This window comes from Podarcis erhardii (assembly GCF_964252035.2).
Source record: "Podarcis erhardii genome assembly, chromosome: 8".
NCBI classification, from domain to species: Eukaryota; Metazoa; Chordata; class Lepidosauria; order Squamata; family Lacertidae; genus Podarcis; species Podarcis erhardii.
The window spans coordinates 1,789,332-1,795,404 of NC_138499.1; the positions used below are offsets into that span (position 1 = coordinate 1,789,332).

General features: G+C 45.8%; 1 long non-coding RNA gene across 1 annotated transcript in view; it reads left to right on the forward strand.

Moving 5' to 3' along the window:
* Window positions 1-1,330, forward strand: part of LOC309349166 — a 259,434-nt gene extending 258,104 nt beyond the window's left edge. Inside the window, exon 3 of the long non-coding RNA XR_014159789.1 lies at window positions 829-1,330. This is a non-coding gene — a long non-coding RNA (uncharacterized lncRNA). The remainder of the gene's footprint in view (window positions 1-828) is intronic.
* Window positions 1,331-6,073: the final 4,743 nt, after the last annotated feature.

Consider the following 6,073-nt stretch of genomic DNA (forward strand, 5'->3'; position numbering starts at 1 on the left):
AATCATAGAATCATAGAGTTGGAAGAGACCACAAGTGCCATCGAGCCCAACCCCATGCCAAGCAGGAAACACCATCAGAGCACTCTTGACATATGGGTGTCAAGCCTCTGCTTAAAGGCCTCCAAAGAAGGAGACTCCACCACACTCCTTGGCAGCAAATTCCACTGTCGAACAGCTCTCACTGTCAGGAAGTTCTTCCTAATGTTTAGGTGGAATCTTCTTTCTTGTAGTTTGGATCCATTGCTCCGTGTCCGCTTCTCTGGAGCAGCAGAAAACAACCTTTCTCCCTCCTCTATGTGACATCTTTTTATATATTTGAACATGGCCATCACATCACCCCTTAACCTCCTCTTCTCCAGGCTAAACATGCCCAGCTCCCTTAGCCGTGTGAGGATTCTTCTTAAGAAGAGTCTGCAAAATCAGGCCAAATTGGGACCAGCTAATCCAGTATCCTGTTCTTATAGTGGCTGACCAGAAGCCCATTATGGGAAGCCAGCAAGCAGCACCTGAGCACAAGGGTATAAATAATAAATTATTATTATTATTATTATTATTATTATTATTATTATTATTATTATTACCCCCTCCCCTCTTGTGGTTTCTAGCAACTGGGATTCCAAATCATGGCAGCCTCCAGCTATTCCATAACAAGAATAATACCGTATTTTTCGCTCTATAAGACACACTTTTTCCCTCCTAAAAAGTAAGGGGAAATGTGTGTGCGTCTTATGGAGCGAATGCAGGCTGCGCAGCTATCGCTGAAGCCAGAACAGCAAAAGGGATCGCTGCGCAGCGATCCCTTTTGCTGTTCTGGCTTCTGGGATTCAGAATATTTTTTTTCTTGTTTTCCTCCTCCAAAAACTGTGTGTGTCTTATGGTCTGATGCATTTTATAGAGTGAAAAATACGGTAAATCACAGGTTTTTGTCCTTCCCATCACTTGAGAGACATGTCACTTCTGAGATGCCCTTTCTTCCTATGAAAGGGGCTGACACAAATTCTGCTGAGGTTGTTGCTATCAAATTTAAGCTAGCATCATCAATGCATGCAATGTTCTGCAGACTTCAGCTTATGCAATGGGACATCCCCCTCAAAACTGACTCTGGGGGAGTCGGTATAAGCCCTGGAAGAGCACGCACAGGGATGGCTCTGTCTGGTGAGCTGAAATGCTTTGGAGGCAGAACGTTCACAGCGTGACATTGAATCCCACCCTATATACCTGCATTTCTAGCATGTTGGAGACAGCATAATACTTAAGCAATGACTTTGTGCTCCATTTGAGGTCTGCAACAATGACCTTCTGAGGAAGGAGGTACTTTGCAATAGTATGGCATTAATAATAATAATAATAATAATAATAATAATAATAATAATAATAATATCTTTATTGTCATTGCCCCCTCTCAGGGACAACGAAATTACTTGGCTGCTCCATCCACCCAGGTAGGGCACTCCACTCAAAATCAGAACAACTATAAAAACACTAATTAAAACAATATAATATAATACAGCAAGGAAGATTAGATGACTTTCAAAGTCCAGGTTTCCCATTCAGGGCCGAGATCGCTCTGGAGAAGAAGCTGTTCTTGAGACGGCTCGTTCTTGTCATCATCGTCCTGTATCTCCGTCCCGACGGCAGGAGCTCGAAGAGACAGTGACCAGGATGCGATGGATCTTTTACTATGTCCAGTGCCTTCCTATGGCACCTTGTGGCATAAATCTGCTCTAAGGTGGAGAGTGGGCAGCCAACAATGCTCTCTGCTGCCTTAACAACTCTGCACAACGCCATCCTGTCCTGGGTAGTACAGTTTCCGTACCACACACATAAGCCATAAGTGAGACATTAAGAGAGACATTTTCCTCTTTTGCGGCCAGAGAATGACTCAGCAGCAGTCTCACTGAAAATCCAAGTAAACATGCTTAAAATTATGCTGGGAGGCCCCTAATTGTCTTTGATTTGCTACTTCGTAAAAGGCAAGGGCTCTGTGCCTTTGTGGCTGCATGATGACAGGTAGAAATCAACAGCTGGAGAAGTCTCTCGGCTTGGAGATGTCAGCTCTGACACAAGAGTTTCCTCTGACTCTGCCTGCAATGTTTTCTACAAATATAAAACCCAGTACAGCACCTGTTTCTTGTTTGTACTGCACATAGGAGCAAAAAGCCAAGCCAAGCCTAAGAAAAGAACAGGTAGCACACCTAAATCTTCATTTCTCTGAATTTCCCTGAACAAGGAACGGTAGGGTCTGAATAGGACTGCTTGGTTGTGAGCATCCTAGACCCTGAGATTCCAGGACCCAAACCTTAGACTTAGGGGAAGCTTCTGCTGATGTCATGAGGGCATCCCCTGGTGATGTCACAGGGGTGGGTCCTGGTGATTCTCCCTCTCCTCTCCCTCTTACCACTGAGCCCTGGAGATGGAGGTTAATTGGGAGAGGGGAAGGGGGCATGAAATATATTCGGAGTTGAGTGTGGATTTCATGTTCTTTATTCAGCTCATAGTGGCGAGGAGGAATGGAAGTTCCCCCTGAATGTCTGCTTTATATACATTATTTACACAATTTGCCCCACGTGATTGGCTAATTCCGGGATTCTCCTGTAGGCCAATCAGGTTGCGGATTCACTTCCACCTGGAGCTGGATTGGGTGGTTCCTATGGACCAATCAGACTGCTGCATTCTGGACCCTATTGTTCTAGGACCAATCAGACTGCTGCCTTTTGGATCCTATTCAACTCAGTACATAACAGCGCAGATTCCAGAGAGTTTATGTGATAATTATCCTGCCAGGCTGCAGCTTGCAAGCTGCACTCATAGTCTTCTTAATATAAATAAATAAAAATAAAGGCGCACTTGCCCAAGTGGAGATCCAAACCCACCCCTTCTCCCCTGTAGGGGGCCAGACAAACCTGGAAACTTTAGGAGGTCTGGCAACCCCAATTCCAAAAATTGTATGACAAATAAATGTTTCTCTTCTTTACCACCCTGTTGCTCTTCTCCGACTTCCAGTTCCTTTGGGGGGCTTCCGTTTTTGTTGCATTCTCGTTTGCAGCCTATTGCAGAAACTAAGGAAGGTGGATTTGAATTCCTCTCCCTTTTCAGGTAACACAGATAAAAGTAAAAGGAGGAAATACAAAGGACTCAGCCCCAAGCCCTCCACTGAACAAGGCATTGGGGGCTTAGACCCTTTCCATTCATTACGCCCATCGCATGGAAAAGAGCTAGGAGCCAGGCTTTGTGACAGCTGGAAATTTGGAAGAGAGAGCACACACATCTGGCGCCGGGTGGGTGATGGCAAATGGTTGCCTGACTGAATTTGTGAAGCTGAAGGTTGGAAAATCCAGGGCAGGTGAAAGGAGGCATTTCTTCATGCCTTATGTGGAACATTTTAGAGAGTTGGGTATGTTTGGCCTGGGAAAAAGGAGTCTGAGAAGACATATGCTAGCTAGGCGCCTTCAAATATCTGAAGGGGTGTTGTTATAGGAATTCAAAGGTCTCATATATATAAATCATACATTCATAAATGTACAAGGCAAACACACATGCATAAGTATAGTGTCTGAAACAGTAGAGGAGAGCAATCCTGAAAGCATTTTGACTTTCCCAAATATTTCCTTGCAAGGAGGAAGGAAATGGGAAAAGCTTTCTGGTTGTCTTTGGACCGTAGGAGCTTACACCTCCCTTTTCAAATACAGCCTGGCAAGTATCTGTTAAGCTGAGCAAACTATCAATATATGTAAGAGATTCAGGAACTAAACTGTTTACCATCTCAAAGGAATGGCCAGGATGCTCAGGTAAAAGCATTCAGTGACCATTAGCAGGTATCCTGGAAGACAGGATTTCTGCTGTAGACCCGCCTCCTTCAGTGATGTATGTATGATGTTGTTTTTGGGGGGTGGTCTTGAGCTACAGGGGAGGCAGTTTCGAATGTCTATATAAGGGCTTGCACACCATTGTTCTGGGTTCCTCTCCTCTCTCCTGCGGGTGAGGGGGGCACCCTGTTGCAACAGTTTAATAAAGATCAGGCTTACTAGCTGCTTTGCTTCTCAATATTCTCTGGTTGGCCTCTGTTATTTTCTCCTACCGATAGAGAACCTATTTAAGGACTCTATATGGGCTTGTAGGGAAAAGGAGCACTATTTTTCTTATAACATCTGTCATATGGAGGATGGAAGAAGGTTGTTTTTTCCTGCTCTGGAAGGGAGGACCCAAATCCCCAGATTCAAGTTACAGGAAGGGAGATTTGACAGTAGTAGTAGTACTAGTAGTAGTAATTTATTTGTACCCCTGCCTGTCTGGCTGAGTTTCCCCAGCCACTCTGGCCGGCTTCCAACAAAGATTAAAAATACATTTAAATGTCACACATTAAAAACTTCCCTGAACAGGGCTGCCTTCAGATTTCTTCTCAATGTCAGGTAGTTGTTTATTTCCTTGACATCTGGTGGGAGGGCATTCCACAGGGCAGGTGCCACCACCGAGAAGGCCCTCTGCCTGGTTCCCTGTAACCTCACTTCTCGCAGGGAGGGAACTGCCAGAAGGCCCTCGGAGCTGGGCCTCAGTGTCTGGGTAGAGCGATGGGGGAGGAGACGCTCCTTCAGGTATACTGGGCCGAGGCCATTTAGGGCTTTCAAGGTCAGCACCAACACTTTGAATTGGGCTCAGAAACGTACTGGGAGCCAATGTAGGTCTTTCAAGACCGGTGCTATGTGGTCTCGGCAGCCGCTCCCAGTCCCCAGTCTAGCTGCCGCATTTTGGATTTATTGCAGTTTCCGGGTCACCTTCAAAGGTAGCCCCACACAGAGCGCATTGCAGTACAGTGGTACCTCGGGTTACAGACGCTTCAGGTTACAAGACTCCGCTATCCCAGAAACAGTGCTTCAGGTTAAGAACTTTGCTTCAGGATGAGAACAGAAATTGTGCTCTGGTGGCAGGCCCCATTAGCTAAAGTGGTGCTTCAGGTTAAGAAAAGTTTCTGGTTAAGAACAGACCTCCAGAACGAATTAAGTTCTTAACCCGAGGTACCACTGTAGTCCAAGCAGGAGATAACTAAAGTAAGAGCTGTTTGTCGACAAGGTGGTGGCCTCTCCTTCCTGGGAGGGTTTGTTTGTTGTTTTTTTTAAAAAAGATATTTATTGAAATTTCAAAGATTATACATAGAAAAACAATAATAAAAGCAAAACACAAACACAAAAAAACAACAAATATAAAAAATAAACAAAGTACAAAACTAAAAACTATTTAAAAACAAGTAAAGTTTCATTCCCTTATTTTCTTATAACTTACTTCCCCAACCTCCTCATACCTCCCCTTTTTGTATTCCAATTTCTAATTATTAATTCAGCAAATCCTCTCCCTTAATTTTCATTTAATTTTCAACCCTTCTTTTCTTTTTACTTAATCATTACAGCTGAAAAACCCCTTAATTTTCCAAACCAACATCATTCTAACATTCATTAATTTTGCAATATTTCCCAAGATAGTCCTTAAATTTCTTCCAATCTTCTTCCGCCGTCCCTTCCTTGGAGGTTTTTAAGCAGAGCTTGGGCAGCCATCTGCCACAGATGCTTTAGCTGAGATTCCTGCATTGCAGGGGGTTGGACTAGATGACCCCTGGGGTCCCTACAAGTCGATGGGTCTATTCTATGCTTCTCTGCAGGGCAGAATACCTGAGGAGCAAAATGTCCCCAAGTCTCATGCATCAAACTGCAGAACTGCTTCCCTGCCCTGAGAAGCCCAGCCGGGCTCTCCCAGACCTAACTCAGCTGTTACAGCATCACACCTTTCGGACTACAACTCCCATCAGCCCCTGCGAGGTGGGCCTGACAGGAGTCGTCGCCCCAAACAGCTGGTTGGGGAAAGGCTGCGGAGGCTTCTCCCCCGGCGGAGGCTTCTGGGAAAGCGAGTCCAACGGGCGCGGGGGCGAGAGGGTCTTTTGTGCTGCCCCAGCGGCGCGGCGCCCCGCCCCGCCCTCCGCGAGGGGCGATTGGCTGATTCGTCGGGGCGTTCCCGGAGCCTTGTTCCCGTCTCTGAGGAGAGCCGGCACAGGATTGGTCGGCAGGCGCTGCCCGTCCTACGTCGC